Consider the following 20,257-nt stretch of genomic DNA (forward strand, 5'->3'; position numbering starts at 1 on the left):
TAATAAGTGAGAGCGTCAGGAGTTGCTCCAAATCTTTGTTCGAAAAAGAGTCGCCATAACCAATTGCACGAAATGATCTATAAATGGACCACTAGGCTTCGTAGTTGTGGCGCTGCGGAGGCTGACTGCTCCCCGCGGTAACCGCACTGAGCCGGCACGTATTACATGCGTGTTTAAAGACCTAATAGGTCTTCCAATGCCTATTTCGCCCACGAGCCTTTCAATCCCCGCTGTCCGTATTCCATTCAGTCCCAATTTGACCGGCTTCAGTTGTCACGTCGTCCACGTCCAGTGCGATGAGATCCCTCATTGTGCGGTAAGTAGCCACGTGCACAGGTCCTCTATGGAGCTTTTGAAATCCTTACAATAACTGTACTGGTTTTCTTGGCAGAGCAGGCATTGTCATGGTTGTTTTTTGATTTACTGATCAAATTAGCAATTAGTCTAGCACTAGTTAAATTTATTTGCAAATTGCCTTTAATAGATTCCACAGTCTAAAACTCTTATGAGTCGTGCAGATCGCATGATATTTAAAAGGGTAAATATAACAATATAAGCAGCGCAAATCGCACCGTCATCGATCTAAACATCTTCATTCAGAAAATATCAGAGACGCGGGCAGCGGTTATAACTAATGACCGAGAACAAGTTATCGCTGAGCCGCCGCGGTGGCTCAGTGGCTATGGTGCTCGGCTGCTGGCCCGAAAGACGTGGGTTCGATCCCGGCCGCGGCGGCTGAATTTCTTTGGAGCAGAAATTCGAGGCCCGTGTACTGTGCGATGTCAGTGCACGTTAAAGAACCCCAGGTGGTCGAAATTTCCGGAGCCCTCCACTACGGCGTCTCTCATAGCCTTAGTCGCTTTGGGACGTTAAACCCCATAAACCAAACCAAACCAAACCAAGTTATCGCTGATAAATATTTATTGTTTTTTTGTTTCTAAGCTTCAATTGCTTCGAGCCTAAATTGCAGTTTGTTTGATCCCCTTGGACTGCTTATATGGTGCTTTCTCGCTGATTGAGCTGAAGCAACATCTCCGGTGTTCCCTCAGCAGCTGGAAAAAAATTCATTATAGAGTGTAATGCATCACCAGGTACATTATGAAGGTGCAATGTGTCGTACTATCCAAATCTCTCCAAACGTAGACCGCTTAAAATTAAAAAAATGCACTCACACAATCAACGAGAGTTTCAAATTGTTACAGCTCTCAGTCAATTTCGTTCCGACATGTTTAACTTGATTTCATTCGAAGCCTCATAGGGTGTTGCAACTTTCTGCGTTTTGACAAAGCTAATATTGAAACCCGCTACAGATTAACTTGGGCCCTTGAAAGTATTTAAAAACTTGATTAGAGTTGAGGAGTCATTCGTTCAAGATTTCACTTGGCGCTCTGTACTCGCCTTTAGAATTCCGCAAAGGCATCAGTTGGTTGCGTCCAAGTTATGCCGCAATGCTCTCAGCGGTTCTCAGGCAAGTATCTCTTTTAATCTACTTTCGATATTGACTGAAGAGGAGCATAGTCCATAGATAACGTGCGCATAAAAATGATCGGCGCGTCAAAGCGGGCACATCCAGTAAAAAGAATTTACCCTGAACTCTCGTTCTCAATGCAGGTTGAAGCAATTTAACACCAACATTAAGAAACAACTTGTATTGTTCTAATATTTTAATCTGTCCACTTCTTGCTCAACAATGAGAATGTTCGGCTTTTGTCACGGTGTGCTTTATTTTCGTGAATGCACTTGGGCAGTTCATTCAGCTATTCAAGAAGCAAGTAGAATGAAGTACAATGCAGAACAATACTTGGGAGCTGCTGTTTTTGAAAGGATTTCTATATCTGTTTTTTTTTTTCAGAATGGGATTTTCGAAATGAATTCACTGGAGTTCGTTGCGGTAACGATAGAATTTTTTTCTTTGGTTGGAACGGTTTCACTTATCACGGTTCTGTCAGGTTCATCTTATACTTAGCACTCGTTTAGTGTCGTGTCAGACGCATTCCGCGCAAAAACTTTTCTCTTGCAGATGAAGCCAGATAACAGCACGCCCTGAAAATGATCACCAAAATGCTTTCGCTACAACGCAGTGTACAGGTTTTGTGATGCATTAGATCACGGCTCACCGCGCGCTATCCTTGCCGCCAAAGCCGTATCGCCTCGGATCATCGAGCAATTTTTGGGGCGGAATATCCTCGCAAGTCTTGTCTCCGGAGAAGCAATCACTCGGAGTGGCACCATCCAATTCGTTATCTTAAATGTTTGAGCAAAATAAAACACATTTCATCTTCATACCCAAGGGATGTTCGGGGTCAACAGTTCAAACAGTTTTCCTTCTAGCATACTGGTCTCGATATAATCTTTCTTTTTCCATCTTTTCTACGACAAGGGCCTTTCAACTGCGTAAGAAGGCATAATCGGTCGCGGCTTGAATTCTTTTTCTAAAACAGACTGAGTGGGGACCACGACTCACCAGGACTCAGGTGAGGGACGTGTGATTGTTCGCATGAGAGCACGACATTTTGCAGGCATATGTATCTTATCTCACCGCCTCAAGAATGGAATAAATAGGCCGAATATTGCATCTACTTTTGTCTAGGTATGGTTCTAGTCCAGAGACAAAACACAACAAAGAAAAAATTATGAGGATAAATTTGTCGGCGTGTAGCTGCAAGTGAGGATTTGTTCTCCTGACGTCAGTTTCAGTTTTCTATAAATAAGTTATTGCCTCTCTTTATGCCTACTTTATCGTGATGCAGGCAGCGAAAAAATCACGACAACAAGTCTCGCAGCGCAAGAAATCTTACAGATGACGCCGGAGTGAAGTAGGGGTTAGTGCAATGCGTACGAGGCAAAGATAACGGCAGTGTTTTCCCATTACTGGCAATTTCTTTGGAAGTGATCAACCTCGATGTAAGTTTCTTCCATACTACTTAAAGAAAGCATTCATTGCAGACAACAAAATAGTTTTTTTTTCCACAACCAGCGGAAAAATGAGAGACAGAAAAAAAACTAATGCATAAAATGGTTAGGCCCTCATTCTAGAAGCGCATTGGCTTTTGCCGCCGTTCTTGCACGGTTCACCAGTCTGGGCTTTTGACGGCAACCTGTATAGCGCCGCCTACCAGTCTTCTGTTGTTGGGTTATTGATACTTGGTATTGCTTGTTTTTTCTGGCATGTACATACCATATCGTATAAGTTAGGCACTGTAGCGCAAAAGACGCGATGCGGATCATAGGAATTTGGAAACATGTAGCTGAATTTGGCGAGATTTATACTCGTATAAGTATTCTAAAATAATTTCCTTAGAACGAACCCTTGCACCCTGTTTAGATTTTTGTGCGGTTCGCAGCATACTTTCCCCGTTAATCTCAAATGTTCGAGTAAATCCTCAAAGCTCAATAGCGGTTCTGAATAATTATGTTCCGGCGATTGTTAGGAGACAAAGTTAATAGCGCTCAGGCAGAGGCGTCACCACCCTCGTTTTCAGCATCCGCAGAGTGTCCTGAGAGTGATTTAAAGTCCATCTTTTTTAAGTTTGACAATTCTATTTATGTGTTTGAGATTCCTCCCACTAGTGTAGATTAGACATGCAGCCTGGTGTTCCGTAAATACAAACGAGACCTTCCTGGACACCATTACCAAAGTAATCGCCGCCTCCTCCGCCTGGGTTATTCCCTGGCATCGAATTGGTCCCCAATAAGCTAATGTCCCTTGCGCATCCGTGCATGCTGTTGTTGACATCCCGTTGACCGGTCCAGCCGCCTCCACGTAAATTTCCTCTTCCATCTTGCCATTTGGTTCTCTTGATGGCGCACGTCCTATCCTTTCTTCTTTTTTTCAGAAATTCGGGGTGCATATTTTCAATAATGGGCTGCACGGCGATCTTGCTTCTAACCTGGTCTTCCAAGTCCCCCCTACTCTTCCTAGACCACGTGCATAGGAGATCTAATCTGTCGAGTATATCCCTTCCTCTTCTGCTTCCTGACAGCTGTTGCCACTGTGATATCGGATGACTGTCTACAGTATTGTGAATGCCCCATGGCCCATGTGTAGTAGTCTTTGTAATCTTGTGCTGACCGGGATACCAAGGGCTCTTTGATATACTTAACGTATTATGACGTCCAACTTGTTCTCTTTTTTCTTCCATTTCAGATATTGTGCTGTCTAAGACATCCTGCTACCAATAAAAGACTGTATTAGATTGATGGATACTTTTTTATTTCCATCTATTGGTTTCATACCCTAATAATAATTCTCATCACTTGTTCAGTTGTTCCCTGCGATCGCCTAATCACTTCCATATTGTGGCCCTTGCCGTCATTAACCGAGCTGAGATTTTCGCAAGTTATAGCTCTTGTATTTACGCTCTCCTCGCCAAAATTTTAACAGGAACAGAGTCTCCTTTCTTCTTAAATATTAATCCACAGGTAACGAAGTATGCTAGGATGAGATGGCGATCTTTTAAACCGTAAGCAACGTTTCGGCAGTAACTTTGGAGCCCCTAAACAAACAAACGACGGCCAACACGCTGAACAAGAAGAAGCGCACGCATCATCATATTGCCATGAATTTTTGTAGCGTTTCTTTGTTCGTTCTTCAAAAATGCCGGCGCGCCGCTTTATCAATTCGTTTGCGATGGAAGAAGTGACCAGATTTATCTCTATTGATCGCATCCAGGCGGAGCTGTCTCTACGTTGTTCCAGAATGGTCTAGTAGCTCTACACGCTTTATCTCCAAAGTTCGCTATCAGCTTTAAATTCATAACGGCCAAGAGCGGCGGGCATTCGGTTCGACAACCACAGAGCACGTTTGTTGCTACGCCGTCGCTGACTCATTCAGTTCTTTGCGTGCGCAAGTGAGCCCACATAAAGAGTTTTGTTCAGACACCATTTTCACCGTCTTTCTGCACTCCGGACTGCAGTCGCCACTACGTGACAACATCTAAGGGAAAAGATTGCGAAGGACCTTGAAGCGTATATAATCCTTGCCCTTTTTCCGAGACAGTCGTATTTTGAATGAAGGCCCTGCATTGGACACGAAACGTCATTTCGTTTAGTTGGTCAGTGACCCATCTTCATTTTAATAATCCTTCGTCCCGACCGGATGGTGTTCCGTCGAGTGTTAGTCTATCAATGTTTTTTGGGGCCGCTTATGGAGTTATCTTTGCGGGTGCGCAGCCTAAGAGCAAGTTCGAACACTTAGATCATCAATCGGCAGAAAATAAAACCGCGTCTCTTGCCTGTCCGAAGGAACAATAGGGCGAGCCAGATTATTCACTATGACAATGCCCACCTTCGCATCAGCCTGAAAACAAAAGAAGCGATTGTCCTCCATAAATTCCTGATTTAGCACCGTCTGATTTTAATCTTTTCGGGCCTCTAAAGATACACTTTGTGGATTCAAATTTTAGGACGAGGAGACTGTCATTCTCTCCGAGAAGATATGGCTGCTCCAGAAGAAATGTAGCTGGTACAGAAGCATGGTGGCAAGTGCAGGTGTCTCAAAACGATGCAGATTGACGGGGATTACATTGCAATGTACTATGAATTCGGCAGACATGCGGCTGCATTCTTTATGAATCTCATAAATAATGATTAAGTAGTGTTCGAGAAAAGAAGTGAGTAGCGTTATTTCTAGCATAACTTCTTTAAAATTCAGGAAACAGGGCCCGCCTGAGGTGTTACTTATTTTATGCATCAGAAGAATAAAATCATGCGATATAGATTTCCTGCACAGCTAAACAAATAAAATGACGTTTCATTTCATTTCATTTATTTTTCTTAAAGCCCCGGTGAGGGCCATTACACAAGGGGGCATTACATAAGTTATGTCACGCAATTATCAGCACCCTAGATTTCTTAAAATACCTAAGATTTATTTCCATTGATCTCCAAAAATGAGCGCCAATAAACCAAACCCCCACCAACCAAACAGGAGATTTTCGAGCATCAGCCGACAATTTTGCGTACTCTTCAGTTAATGCTTTTGTAGCGTGTGTAACCGCGAAATTAGCCTTCGCCATTAAAGCTTTTAAGCACAAAATGAAGGAATCAAAGAAGTACTAGTTCAGCCAGATGGCTGCAGACTTCCTTCTAACAATGCACACATGTTCTGGAAACAGTTCCGGGCTAACAACAAGGCGCGAAATGGCGTCGGATGAATGCATAGCAAATGCTGTGTACTTCAACAATTTTTTTTTTCAGGCAAGGTTTATCAGAGATAACGGCATCATTCCAAAGACTGCAATCGTCCGATACTCCACTGTCGGGCACCGAAACATAACGCAGGGCGGTATGTATAATATTTTCTTCAACCTTGATGCGAAAACGTCAGTGGGCCTAATCTTATAGAGGAAGTGCTTTTTTAAGTGATACGCGGAATGCTGTACAAAATACCCCAGCCTATTATTCCGCACGACGTTTTAACTGTCAATCTCACCGGGTGGCTGTAACATGGCAAAAATAATACTAAATCTTTTCGGTGGGAACATTACCAGAGCATCAAAATTCAATCCAGTTTAACCAGCTAGCACAACATGTAAGTGCTTTGAACTTATCGCGAAACGTAACAGATTATCTGAAAAAAGAAAACTTTTTTCACCTGGCCACCATAGATTTCGCCGTGGTTGGTAAACAATCGCACAGCTAACAGACGTCGTTCAAGACTTTGAGCTCAGCATCGATCACTGCAGACGATCTGATATCATATTGCAATATTTTTCCAATGTGTTTCTTTGCCTATGTCATATGAAACTAATCACGCAGGTGCAAAGCATGATTGGAGATGGAGTATTTTTGAATTGTGATAAAAAGTTACTATCCAACCTTTCTGAATTGCTGAACTTTGAAAACATGACGTCTAAAATAATTTGTTAGGTCTGGAGTTCTGCAACGCTCTGTACTTGGGCGTTATTGTTTATTTTTAATTTTCATTGAACGTATGACCACGAAATTAACTGCAATATCAAGCTTTTCTAGACATTCTTAAGACGTGCAGCACTGGGAAAAGAAGAACGCCAGAGAATAGGCACAACTGTGCTCAAGGATGCGCAGTGCTATCCAGTGTTTTGAATGATGAAAGAACAGCAATAGTCGCTACGCTTTTCATCCTTAACTTCAAAAACACGAGAAATGACACACGCTAAAAAATGGAAAACCAGAACTAAGAAAAGAAAAAAACGAGGGGAAGGGGAGGGGAGGGTAGATGAAAAAGCTTTACAGAGCGGAATTCCAAAAACGTAGAAAAACGAAGTTATAAGAATCCAAGAGTCAACCCAGCCAAAGAAACTGTGACAAATATGAAAACAATAATTAGAAGGTTGACACAGTAGCATCGTAGGAGAGAAGGCAAGTTACAACATAATCGAAGAAATGATCAAAAGCCAACAATCACGGCAAAAAAGAAATAGCAGTAAGATTGAAGGCTACAAAGTTTGAGATGCATGGAGATAAAAAAAAAATTGTGAAAAGCGGCATCAGCAAAACAGAACAAACAATTCAGCTTGAAATTAAAACATGATGCCTACAAAATAATGCGCAAAACACTGATGGAAATAACGGGGGATATGAAAAGCAAATTAAAACCATTAATGCCGTAACAAAATAGCCGCAAAAAAGCACCACAAGGAAAACCTTAGGTGGTCGAAAGTCATATCGAGTCCGAGAGAAACGAGATTTTTTTTTTTTTTCCAAAATGTGCCGCGGATAGGGTGTATGTATGCGCATTGATCTTTTAGCTTGCTTAGGGTGCCTGCTTCCATTTATTTATGGGTCAGTTAATTTTAGTGCTTTTCCAGAATTTGTTTCATCGAAGTTCGGAGGCAGCGACCACAGGGACTGCAGTCTCGACAATGAATGGCCAAGTTCCTAGATTATTCTAGAAATTTTGTAAATTCAACGGCCAGTCTGGCTTGTATATTTCTTTCTGCATAAAAAGTGAATGGAATATACAGTGTCCACGAAGCATGTCAGAAAAGTATCCTGACGATAGTTGTGCATTTTTGAAGTACTTCACGAGACAGAGTCGCATGCTTGCAAAGTCTAAAAAGGAGAAGCCGCCGCGGTGGCTCAGTGGTTATAGTGCTCGGCTGCTAACCCGAAAGACGCGGGTTCGATCCCCGTCGCGGCGGTAGAATTTCTTTGGAGGAGAAATTCTAGAGGCCCGTGTACTGTGCGATGTCAGTGCTCGTTAAAGATCCCAAGGTGGTCGAAATTTCCGGAGCTCTCCACTACAGCGTCTCTCATAGCCTTAGTCGCTTTGAGACGTTAAACCCCATAAACCATAAACCAACCAAAAAGGAGATAAGAGACCGGAAAAATTATGTCTACTCTTGCTCTTTGGCATAATTTTTTAAGATTATGGGAAACCTTGTGAATATAAGGTGTAATGGCCAGATTCTTGTTTCGAGCCCTTAAATTCGTCGAGGTGATGTTCTAGCCATGTATGCCATGTACTTTTATTCCGCCGCAGAGAAGAGCAGTCTAGCCCTGAACCCAAAATTACTGAATTATTTATCTTTGCCGTGTATATCGGCTTTACTGAAAAAATTCGAATAGGTTACATCTCGCCCTGACGTTTTCTAAGCTCTTGTTTTTAGCTTGTACTCAGTTAATTTTTGTCACTGTTTTTCGCTTCGTTGATCGTCGGCTTCCCACCTCGTCATTTTACTGACGTTATCGGAATTTTGAACTGTCGAGTTTTTCCATCTCTTCCGTTCCTATTCACTTCGTTTTTTTTTTAATTTTCGCATTCTGTTTTTTTTTCGGGCGAATCAGTTCTCGTGATTGTGTCGATAAGATACAAAGGGCAGCAGTCTCCACCAGTTCTTGCGTCGTTCAAAACTTTGGGTAGTGCTACTCATGTTCATCTATTGCCAGTTTTTGCTTGTCAACTTTCACTCAGTATATGTACGGTGCCGCTCGGCGCTTCTGAAAAAAACTTGCTAGTTCATAGCAGTGGTGTCTATTCTCTGTCGTAGTTCGTCTCCAGCGCTGCATGTCTTAAAAATGTCTCCAAAACAACTCGCCCAGCAGTATAATTTGCACACGGCAACGTCATGGGCTAAGAAATAAAAACCACGACGACCATTCTGCGCTTAGCAAGTAACTTAATACTGTAAAGCAATTGTGCTTTAGATGGCAGATAGCAGTTTATTCGAAAAAATCTCTACGCATGCCCGTAATGCGGAAAAAAACCACCATCATTCCGTTTTATTATTCAGGGGACTTCATTTTTGTTTCTCTCGGGAGATGCATCCGGCATGCTCTAGCATCAACTAAGCTCCCTTGCATAAAAACATAAGACCGATAATAGAATACGCTGTCTCTGTCTGGGTTCCTCTAACAGTGACTAACATTGCCAAAGCACAAAAGATAAAAAGAAAAGCACATCAATTCGTTCATAACAATTATGCACACTGACTCCCCAAAAGCTCTAGGCTATGGCTGTACAGACTGTTACTCAACACTTAAGATGTAAGTGTGCATATATATATATATATATATATATATATATATATATATATATATATATATATATACACACACTGAGACTCGACTGCCGCGGCTGAAATACGAATAACATTTATCGAATATTCTTGCATACAGACGGATTCAGGAAGCCATTTTATTGCTTTGCAATCCTAAACTGAAATCATCTACACGCCTAGATTATCCAATCGCCGGGTGCCAGAATTTACTGCAAAAGTAAAGTCGATAACTGCAGCCTAACAACGCTCTCAGCTGGCGGTACATCTATACTATAGAGCGCTCGAAGTGGCAGCGTTTGGCTGCATGCGTGACGCCTACCGATAACGTCTGGTTTCAGATAGTCGGCATCCGAGCATCTTTCGCCTAACTGATTACACTGCCTTGGTCTTTATCGCTACGCTGAAGGGCAGCCGTGATCGCAGACTATCACCCGTCAAGGCGCTGCAGGCCGCGGAACTGGACCCGAGATGATATATCTCGGCGCGCGCCGTAGCAGAAAGTTTCCAAGTCTTGTTATCTTGGCTTTGCAGCCGAGGCCTGCAGCGAACTCAACAATTAATTCCTAAGGCGGCTGTGGACCGGGGCAGGCAATAAAGCAAAAGGCAGTGTATGACGGCAGTATGACGGCGCATGCTTAAATGCAGGTTATCCCAAACAAAGCTTTAGCGGTAGGCGTCCCCGTGCAGCCAAAATCTGCCCGTTCAGGCCCTCTTGCCGTACTGTCATGTACTAGTGTACATGTACTGTACATGTGCTACTTCGTGGCGGCCGCTTTCAGCAACAAAGTTGAAAGAGAGCTACGTTCTTACATTTCTCAGAAGCAGGCAACACGGCAGAACCCTTTGCACAATTTGCGACAAGCGGCCGCCGTGCATCCTTACAAGGAGTGCTTGGGGCTATCTTCCACGCGATCCTGTGTTCCTGCTCATATGGCTCATGATAGAAACATTTGGCTGTGTATACTAATGTATCGTTATGATGTATCATTTGCTGGGAGTAACAGCACTCTGGCTTTTGCGTCGTAAATAATTGGCTTCTTCATTGCCATTGATTAGGTGTGTACGAAAATTGGATTTCTACGTATTCTTAATATGTTTGTCGCCTTAATTTTGCGCACTTGATTTCAAGCTTTGCGTTGTGTGCATATTTTTCCTATTGGCCATGTTTTGACTGCTTCTGGATTACAACTCTGCTCTAACATGCATCCCCTCTTGCGGCCTAATAAACTGGATTTTATGCTTGTTGTCGGGCATTAGATTTATACTCTGCGTATAATTGTTTATGCGCACCTGCAACAGCTTCCTAAAGTGGGCTATAGTATAAAATATAAAATATACAAGTGTGATAAATACAAATGACATATCCATAGGAAGCGGCCGCCATCGGCCATCAAAAGTTATCCGATTACCCGATCACAGTTTTAGGCGCCTTTTGTACTTGGTAAAAGTGAAAAAAGGGAAGGAGGCGTTGTCATGCCATTTGTAATGGTCGCATTTCCTGCCTCATTACACGGGCACGCGCGCCTCTTACGTGCTCAGAGAAGCGCGTATACCCTACATGCGTACACGCACACACGCAGGTAAAACTTAGTGTACAGTATGAACTCTATGCTGTATGCTACATTTTCATACAACAACTTAGCGAGCAAATACTTAGCGAGGAAATTAATACCCAGATATACGAACTGTTCTGTTGAAATTTCCTGCTTCCAAACTGACACCTCATCATGTTTAAATGTGACAACACAGGTCTAATGCGCCATCTAAAGCAATTCCCCTGAGCAAACTTTCAATGCCGACAACAAGGGAACTCTTGATATCGGGCGGAAGCGAGCAGCAATGGAAGCGGCGCTTGCCTTTTTATTCTATGCATGATGCAAAAGAGTCACCGTCGTCACTCGTAGTCGATTCTTCTTCAATCCTATGAGTCCGCTCCCTGGCCGTGTCGGCTGGAGATCTGAAAGGATTGCGGCCCTCGGTGTTGGAAGCTGTGCCGATGTCGCAATGCGGTGCGTTCCAGATGCCTACTGTGTTGTTCAGTAACTCGCGCCGCAAAGCGACACGCACTCGCCACTCCATGGTTCTTCCCGAACAGTAAAGAGAGAGCTGGGATTCTGCATGCCACAGGATCACATAAACCACATTGTCCTCTGGTTCTTCCGTCATCAGGCAGGCGTAGATGGTGTCGGCTCGCACAATCCAACTGACCGCCGTTTCCCGGTCGCCGAGCTGTAGAGCACACGACAAGCGCATAAGAAGCGCGGTACCTTCGCCCAGTGTCGGCTTGCCACGCAGGCGGTACAAATTCCACGTCCGGGGAGGTCGGTGCATTGCTATCCAGCAGCGGAGCCAGGCAATGATCTGTAACCGCTCAAGTTCTGGATGCACTGCTTCCACAGCGACGCATATAGTAGCTGTTATGTGGTGCGGAGCCAGATCTCGCAAAGGCGGAAGCCATGACACTCTTGCGTCGTCTAGAGAGATCATTTCCGCTGGCGTAAGGTCGTTGCGCAGAACACGTAGTCTTTTCAGCTCCTCGACCGCCATTTCCGGGAACAGGGAGAAATCAAATGTATGAAAGTCCGAACGCGGGGTGAAGGTACCAACCTTACGCGGCGATGCTATGCTGGTCTTCACAGATGCACGAAACACTAGTTTAGGTAGATGAGTGTGAGCATAAGCCACCGAGGTGGCTCAGCGGCTATGGTGCTCGGCTGCTGACCCAAAAGACGCGGGTTCGATCCCGGCCGCGGCGGCTAGAATTTCTTTGGAGGAGAAATTCTAGAGGCCCGTGTACTGTGCGATGTCAGTGCACGTTAAAGAACCCCTGGTGGTCGAAATTTCCGGAGCCTCCACTACGGCGTCTCTCATAGCCTTAGTCGCTTTGGGACGTTAAACCCCATAAACCAAACCAAACCAGTGTGAGCATGGTATCACCACATTTTTCTCCTTCCATTTGGGCTGCGCAAGCCACCCAATTTTTCTTTTTGTTTTCTTGCCGTGCGCAAACTTTACCGTCTACCGTTTGGGTTTATTGTGTAGCGCTTTCATGTCATTCGACGTATCGATTCAAAGATAAGCTAAAGAGGCTGTACATGCTAGCAAAGCCTACAACCTATATCGCAAACAATCTTGTTGCGCAATGTCATGTTCGATCTTTTACTTGTTTTCTGAAGGAAGGATTTTTGAGCATTGAAAGTTTTACATATTCAACACATTGATATAGCAAGATGTGAAAGGTTGAAATTATGTTTCTAGCAGCTTATGTGAGCAGGGAGAGAGATCCGTGCACGATGAGCAAGATGATGGCGATGGATATGTTCATAGCTCAAACGCAGTTTTGCAAAATAGCACTTTAGACCCTGCAACTGTAACCAGGTAGTTTCAGTGTAAAATACTACTGCGGTACGTGGAGTGGATCACGAGTTTTCGGTGCTTGAAGTTTTCGCCAGGCTTTATCTTCCAATTCTCCGGGTCCAAAGATTTTTGAAAATCTGGGTGTTAGCTGCAACCCGAGCTGGTTAAAATCATGAGTAAGATAAAATGGAACCCGGAAACACAGGCAACAATGAACAACGACTACCACGCCGTTTCGGATACAAATAATCAATTTCCGTTTAAACAATCAAACAGATGGTTTGCTGACGCAACTCTGACTCCTAAGTCTGACAACGATCGCCTAGAGCACTTCCCTTGCGTTCTGAGATTTGTATTTTTAATGAGATGTGTAATGTGCCCCCTTGTTGAGCAGCATGCGCATATTGAAAAAATACAAATCTTACAAAGCGGTTTGGTTTGTAGGGTTTAACGTCCCAAAGCGACTAAGGCTATGAGAGACGCCGTAGTGGAGGGCTCCGGAAATTTCGACCACCTGGGGTTCTTTAACGTGCACTGACATCGCACAGTACACGGGCCTCGAGAATTTCTCCTCCAAAGAAATTCTAGCCGCCGCGGCCGGGATCGAACCCGCGTCAAAGCAAGGGGTTCGTGGCGATGGCTATCAGGCTTAGGGGTCAGAGTTGAGACGCAATATTGCTTGAAAAGGAAACTGATTATTTATATTCCTAACGGCATGGAAGTGGGCGTTCAGTGTTGCACGTGCTTCCAGGTCTCATTTTATCGCGTCTTGTACCTCTTCCTTCCTTATATATTTCATGAGTAAGCACCACGTTGTATTTTACTAGAGACTTATCAGTTTCTGCTATCATATCTGCTGCTGAGACAAAAAAAAAAAACGACTCTTTTTGTACAAAGCAGTGCGAAAGACACGGACATATATGGCGGGACGAGCGCTGTCTCTTCCGTGTCTTTTGCGCTGGTTTTATGCCAATATGACCCACCAACTAGCTAAACTGTCCAGTAGAAGCAAAAAACTGGGCGATATTTAAGCTTCACCTTTGCGAGTTGAATCCAGTAGAGTTTTCACGTCTCGTTCCCATCGCCTACTCCACTACATAATTCCAAATTTGCACACTCATAATTACTCACGTACGCATCCATACATGTCTCTAGTACACTTCACGAATTCGAAGCCCACCACGCATTTCTCGCATCAACCTTACGCCCGTCTTGCAAATCAATGCTGCTGGGCTCAAATCCCGTCCTAACATAATTTTAATTTCAGCTCAGGTTTCTATCGTCCTTCCAGCGGAACGTTTCGCTCACAGCCAACGGCACCATGTGGTTATTGTTTTTTGTAGGCAGAGAACAACCGACACGGGAACAACATAAGTTTGTGACCGTATACGCCATCTTCAATGCATACTTCAAATTCAGACATGTCATTGCTGACAGGCATGCGGCCAAAAATTGAGCCATTCTTTTCACTCACACGGGTGTTCTCAAGTACAATTTGCACTAGGTCGCATGTAATCATATCATCAATTAGAGGGCTGTCAAGTAAGTACAGCTCTGGCTTCTTATTCCTTTTTATAGATTAAAGATTAAGATTACCCGCCATAATTATCTTCCTGCTTTTAAGTTCAGTCATATATTCGTACAGCGACGCAGGAAACACACTAACAGTAAATTCCTTATATCGACTAATGAGAGCGTAGTAATAACAACTACAGTGCGTTCTATGAATAGTGAGAGTTTCTATACTTGAAACGAACAGACCTTAGCTTTCAGCTGCTTTCGCCATATGCGCATGTTTCACCAGAAAACTGCGATATAATCGACGCTGTTTAGCATGGATTATTTATGCTAGACCACACCGCCCTCATAACACTGTGAGTGATCGGACAACGTATATTGCTGTCGACGGCGTAACCGACGTTACGACTATGAGGTAACGGCGGGATAAATATTGAATGATGAAGTTCTCTGTTGTCAGCAAATGCGCATTTCTTAGAAATGATCAAGTATTTTAAGCGCTGCACATGAAGAGCAAAAAAACAAAAAATAACAGAAATTCACTAAGCACTGTCATCACAATTGCTGTCAGACATTAGCCGTTGCATTTTCGTGGTGGTTACTTCAGGTTTGATCCCAAGACCAAAGGCGCAGGTCCGACCCCGGCCGCGGCGGTCGAATTTCGATGGAGGCGAAACTCTAGAAGCATGTGTACTGTGCGATGTCAGTGCACGTTAAAGAATAGCAGGTGGTCAAAATTTCCGGAGACCTTCACTGCGGCTCCACAGTTGCTCATCAATAATTAGTTGCTCATCAAAAACGCGCTAGCTTATGTCGTGATCTGAATGTACGTGGATGCTCAAAATATAACAATGGGACGCACATGTTCTTAAGACAAACCTGTTCCGTGTATGAGTGTGTGGAAAGAGAAGTTTATTTTTTTTTTCGAAAGCATTAAAAATACGAAACAAAACAGTTGAACTCAAACATGTGATCATTCAAGCACATGCGCAGTGCCGATGCACTGAGCACGTCAGTAGTAATGAGGCCGACACCCGACCGCCGCCCAATACGATGAAGTATGTCGACCATTTGCGCAAAAACTCAGCCTCGCTCATTGAGAGTGCGTCCACGCATGCTTGCTCAAAAAGGCGCCTGCGGAGGCGTTGCAACATTGGAAACATTGCTCTTTGCGGACGCCCATTTAAGTAAACCGCCCCACGCTGCCGCCACAAAACGAACATGCCGACACACAAGAGCATATTTGCAAACAGTTCGCGAGAACTAGTGCGCGCTTCGAGGCGGGTTACAAACATCCGTGACACTAGTACCCAAAAGGTGCGCGCCACTACACAGTCGAACATTGCGTGCCGCAATGTTTCTAAGAGCGCATTGCGGACATCGGGAGGAGGGCGCCACGCCCCACGCCGCAAGGCGGTTTCTTGTAGGCAGGACCCGCCAGCCGAAGTCCCTGATATCTGCAGGAAGTGCAGGTGAGGTCAGTTGGCGCCAGCGCGCCCGTCTCGTTTTCTGGAGTTGTTCGCGGGTGAGTTCTACTACCGTTAGTGCCTCACACACCCTGGAGGGCGGGGTTTTGTCAACATCCAGATCGGGCACGCTGGCATACAACGACGCCAGTGTGCGACGCACGTTAACGAAAAATGCCGGCGGCTGCTCGGCTGTAGGGCCAACCACGTGTTGTGTAAAAAACACATTACGCGCTGTACCTAGAAAGTATGCGATGAGTGTTCTCCCGGGATAGTCTGGGTTGAGTACAACATCGCGTACCACTCGCAAGGCGAGCACATTACACATGGTGCGGATGCAAGGTATACTAAACCCACCCATGTACGATGGAAGGCGCATGAACAAACGTGACACAAGTTCGGTTTTCCCGCCCAAACGAAAGAGCCACAGGCCGAGGTTAGCCTGCGAGCAAACGTGCGCGGTGGGTTTGCGACGCGGGCGACAAAAAACATGCGGCTAGGATTGTGGACTTAAGTATATAGCTGCGCTCTGCCATTGAAAGGCGGAAAGTTCACCTCACCTAGAGGCGTTTCTCAGCAATCGTGCGGAGGTTAGTCCAGGTTTCGCGGGCTACTGCTCCGCTGGCGAGGAATACTACTGCCAGGACATTCACTCCCTGCACCCACTCCACCTCGCCCGGAAGGTTCGGTATGAAGGTGCCAAACTTTGCGCCTTGCTTTTTCCCCTGTTCAATAGGGCCCCGGATATCTGGCAATACTCGTGAAACATCCGCGAAAAATAGGCGTAACTATCCTCGTCATTGAGAAAAAGCGAGACGTCGTCGGCGTAGGCCGAAACTTTGATTTTGGCCTTGACCAGCAAGAGGGAAGCCGCGTATGGATGGGCTGTCGTTAATACGCCGCGGGAGTGGACCCAGGCATAACACGAAAAACGTTGGGGAGAGAGGGCATCCTTGCCTTATGCCGAGGGTGACTGAGAAGGGAGCGCACTGGTGGCCGTGCTTGAGTGTGTGGAAAGAGAAGTTTATTTTGTTCTGTGTTAACATAAAAATACAAATCAAAACAGCTGAAATCAATGCTCTGATCAGTCATGCACATGCGCAGTGACACAGCACTGAGCACGTCAGTAAGGCAGTAAGAAAGCCGACACTCGACCGCCGCGCAGGACGATAAAGTATGTCGACCATTTGCGCAAAAACTCAGCCTCGCTCATTGACAGAGCGTCCACGTATGCTTGTTCAAAGAGGCGCGTGCGGAGGCGCTGCAACATTGGAAACATTGTTCTTTACGGACGCCCATTTAAAGAGGCCACTCCACGCTGCCGCCATAAAACGAACATGCCGACACACAAGAGCATATTTGGAAACACTTCGTGTGAACTAGTGCGCGCTTCCAGGCGGGTTAAAAACATGCGTGACACTAATATCCAAAAGGTGCGCGCAACTACACACTCAAACATTGCGTGCTGCAAAGTTTCATGGAGACCGCACTGCGGGCATCGGGCGGAGGGCGCCACGCCCCACGCCGCAAGGCGGTCTCTTGTGGGCAGGAACCCGCCAGCCTCGCTGCCAGCCGAAGTCCCTGACATCTGCAGGAAGCGCAGCTGAGGTCAGTTGGTGCCAGCGTGCCCGTCTCGTTTTCTGGAGTTGTTCGCGGGTCAGCTCAGCGACCGTTAGTGCTTCACACATCCTGGAGGGCGGGGTTTCATCAACATCCAGATCGGGCACGCTGGCAGTCAACGACGCCAGTGTGCGACGCACGTTAACGAAAAATGCCGGCGGCTGCTCGGCTGTAGGGCCAACCACGTGTTGTGTAAAAAACACATTGCGCGCTGTACCCAAAAAGTATGCGAGGAGTGTTCTCCCGGGATAATCTGGGTTGCGTAAAAGATCTCGTACTCCTCGCAAGGCGACCACATTACACATGGTGCGGATGCAAGGTATACTAAACCCACCCATGTACGATGGAAGGCGCATGAACAAACGTGACACAAGTTCGGTTTTGCCCGCCCAAACGAAAGAGCCACAGGCCGTGGCTAGCCTGCGTGCAAAAGTATGCGGCGCGTTTGCGACGCGGGCGACAAAAAAACATGCGGCTAGGACTGTGGACTTCACTATATAGCTGACGTTAGTGCCTCACACATCCTGGAGGGCGGCGTATCATCTTGAGTGTGTGCCCGACGTGAAAGTGAAATCTAAAGAAAGCGCCCGCGTTTAAACGACACTCCAGAACATATAACAGAAAATGGGAGGGGTTGTACGAAGAGCTGCGGATTGGTAACTGATAATATATTAATGTGAAATGGTATTTTGATGACGGCTACAAACTACTCATTATATTTTCTCGCTTGAAATCAGTATGAAGAGCCAAGATGTTCACTGACAAAGTGCGCCTTAATGCTGACATTGTGGAGTTGAAACTTCGAGAGCGTCACCAGCGGGCATGCGTACTAGTATGCTGGGTCACGACGCTGAAGTTAGCACTGATAATCGCGTATCAGTTCATATCAAAAACCTTGCTGGCAAAGACACCCCCTACATGGGACCGCTTCTAAGCGACCTACAAGTTAACGCTCCGCGCCTCATCGCCTGGACAGCGTCTTGACACGAATTCGCCAACCGTACAGGCTAGCCGTGGAAGTAATACCGGTACTGCCATTTGCAGAGAAGCTTTAATTAGCTCCGAGTTACCCTGTCCCCTACGATGGCAGGCAACGAGTTATTCGGGCTGCAGATGATGCTTAACGACCTGACACCGGAGGAACTGTGCGTTCTTCGTAACCCCAATATTTCATGGCTTCCTCGCCTTCGAGAGCTGTCCCTACACAGCATCGCAGACGCGATATGCGAAACTATCGTCATTCAACCCTTTGAGGAGCGTCTGTACTGCATAGCATGGATCCGCTGCTGGCTGATACCCCTGCTCAACATCCAGACGTCGGCATGTTAGTTTTGTGGCGGCAGCGTGGAGTGGCTTCCTTAAAAGGTCGTCCGCAAAGAGCACTGTTTCCAATGTTGCAGCTCCTCCGCAGGCGTCTCTTTGAGCAAGCATGCGTGGACGCAGTGTCAATGAGCGAGGCTGAGTTTTTGCGCAAATGGTGGACATACTTCATCGTCCTGCGCGGCGGTCTAGTGTCGGCCTCATTACTGCCCTACTGACATGCTCAGTGCTGCGTCACTGCGCATGTGCTTGAAAGATCAGAGCTTTGAGTTCAGCAGTTTTGCTTTGAATTTTTGTTGACATTAGAAAAAAATAAACTTCTCTTTCCAAGCCGTGGAAACAGTACGGTACTGCCGTTTGCAGTGAAGCTTTAATCAGGTCGAAGTTACCCTGCCTCCTAGGATGGCATCCAACGAGTTATCGAGGCTGCAGATGATGCTCAACGACATGGCACCGGAGGAACTGTGTGTTCTACGTAACGCCAAAATTTCCTGGCTTCCGCGCCTTCGAGAGCTGTCCCGACACAGCATCGCAGACGCGATATGCGAAGCTATCGTCATCCAACCTTTTGAGGAGCGCCTGTACTGCATAGCATGGATCCGCTGCTGGCTAATACCACTGCTGAACATCGAGACTTGGCATTTTTATCGCCTCCGCACCGAACCGACGCTGGACGACTGCATCGCGTTATTGCGGCGCTTGGCATCCGCTTTGGGAATCGGCGACCGCGAAGCAACGCTTGCTTGGACCGTGTGTGAAGGCGCCGTCAACGCTTGCCTACTGACGGAAGAACCGGATGGCACGACCTCGGAACAGAATGTGGTCTACGTGGCACTGTGGCATGGAGAGACCCTCCTGGCTTTCCACTCATTGGGTAGAACACTTCGCTGGAGAGTACATACCGCTCTCCGCGCGTATGATGTGCGTTTAAAGCTTGCAGTATCTGCAAATACTGGTATGTTCTTCAAATGTCACTGAAAAAAGCGTCCCACGCTTGGAGTATGAAAAGAAGCTAACTGTTTTTTCGACAATGAAGCATTTTTTCGGCGTTACTGGGAAATTCATTGCTAGCAGAGCGAAGTGGATTTAGAGCGCTGCTCTGAGGAGCCAGTTCGTAGGTTTCGCGTCAAAGTCGTAGTCTTTGGCGGGGGCTTTGACGTCGGTGTTGTCGGCGTAGTAGGCGCAATACGCCACTTGAAAGCCGTGGCAGGTAGCCGCAGACCGAAACGCCATCTGCCACGGCAGGACAGCAAGAATGGGCAAGCGCAAGGTGGTTACCAGGGGAGGATTCCGGAGGGTGGCTAGCAGCGGAACACGCCACCTGCGAGCGGTGACAGGAAGCATGAGAACAGCTGCATTCAAATTTCGCCTCGTCGACAACCCTAATAGTCTGTCAATTTTTATTTTCCTACATAGCAGCGGAACGGCTTAGATATACCGGTTCCGAAGTGCTGAAAAATATTTTCAAATTTATTTAATACCAACTTAAATGCA

The 20,257-nt window shown here is 45.9% G+C and overlaps 1 protein-coding gene across 3 annotated transcripts in view; it reads left to right on the plus strand.

The window, feature by feature from the left end:
- Positions 1-20,257, plus strand: part of LOC149328466 (uncharacterized) — a 125,832-nt gene that overhangs the window by 79,399 nt on the left and 26,176 nt on the right. The window contains exon 5 of one of the 3 annotated variants that reach the window (XR_016285829.1): positions 4,148-4,200. The exons of the other annotated variants lie outside the window; for them this stretch is intronic. The gene's annotated coding sequence lies outside the window, so the exon portion shown is untranslated. Of the gene's footprint in view, positions 1-4,147; positions 4,201-20,257 lie in introns of those variants that run through there. 3 annotated transcript variants of the gene reach the window in all.

The sequence above is a fragment of the Amblyomma mixtum genome, chromosome 9 (assembly GCF_055824585.1).
Source record: "Amblyomma mixtum isolate Tamu chromosome 9, ASM5582458v1, whole genome shotgun sequence".
Lineage (NCBI taxonomy): Eukaryota > Metazoa > Arthropoda > Arachnida > Ixodida > Ixodidae > Amblyomma > Amblyomma mixtum.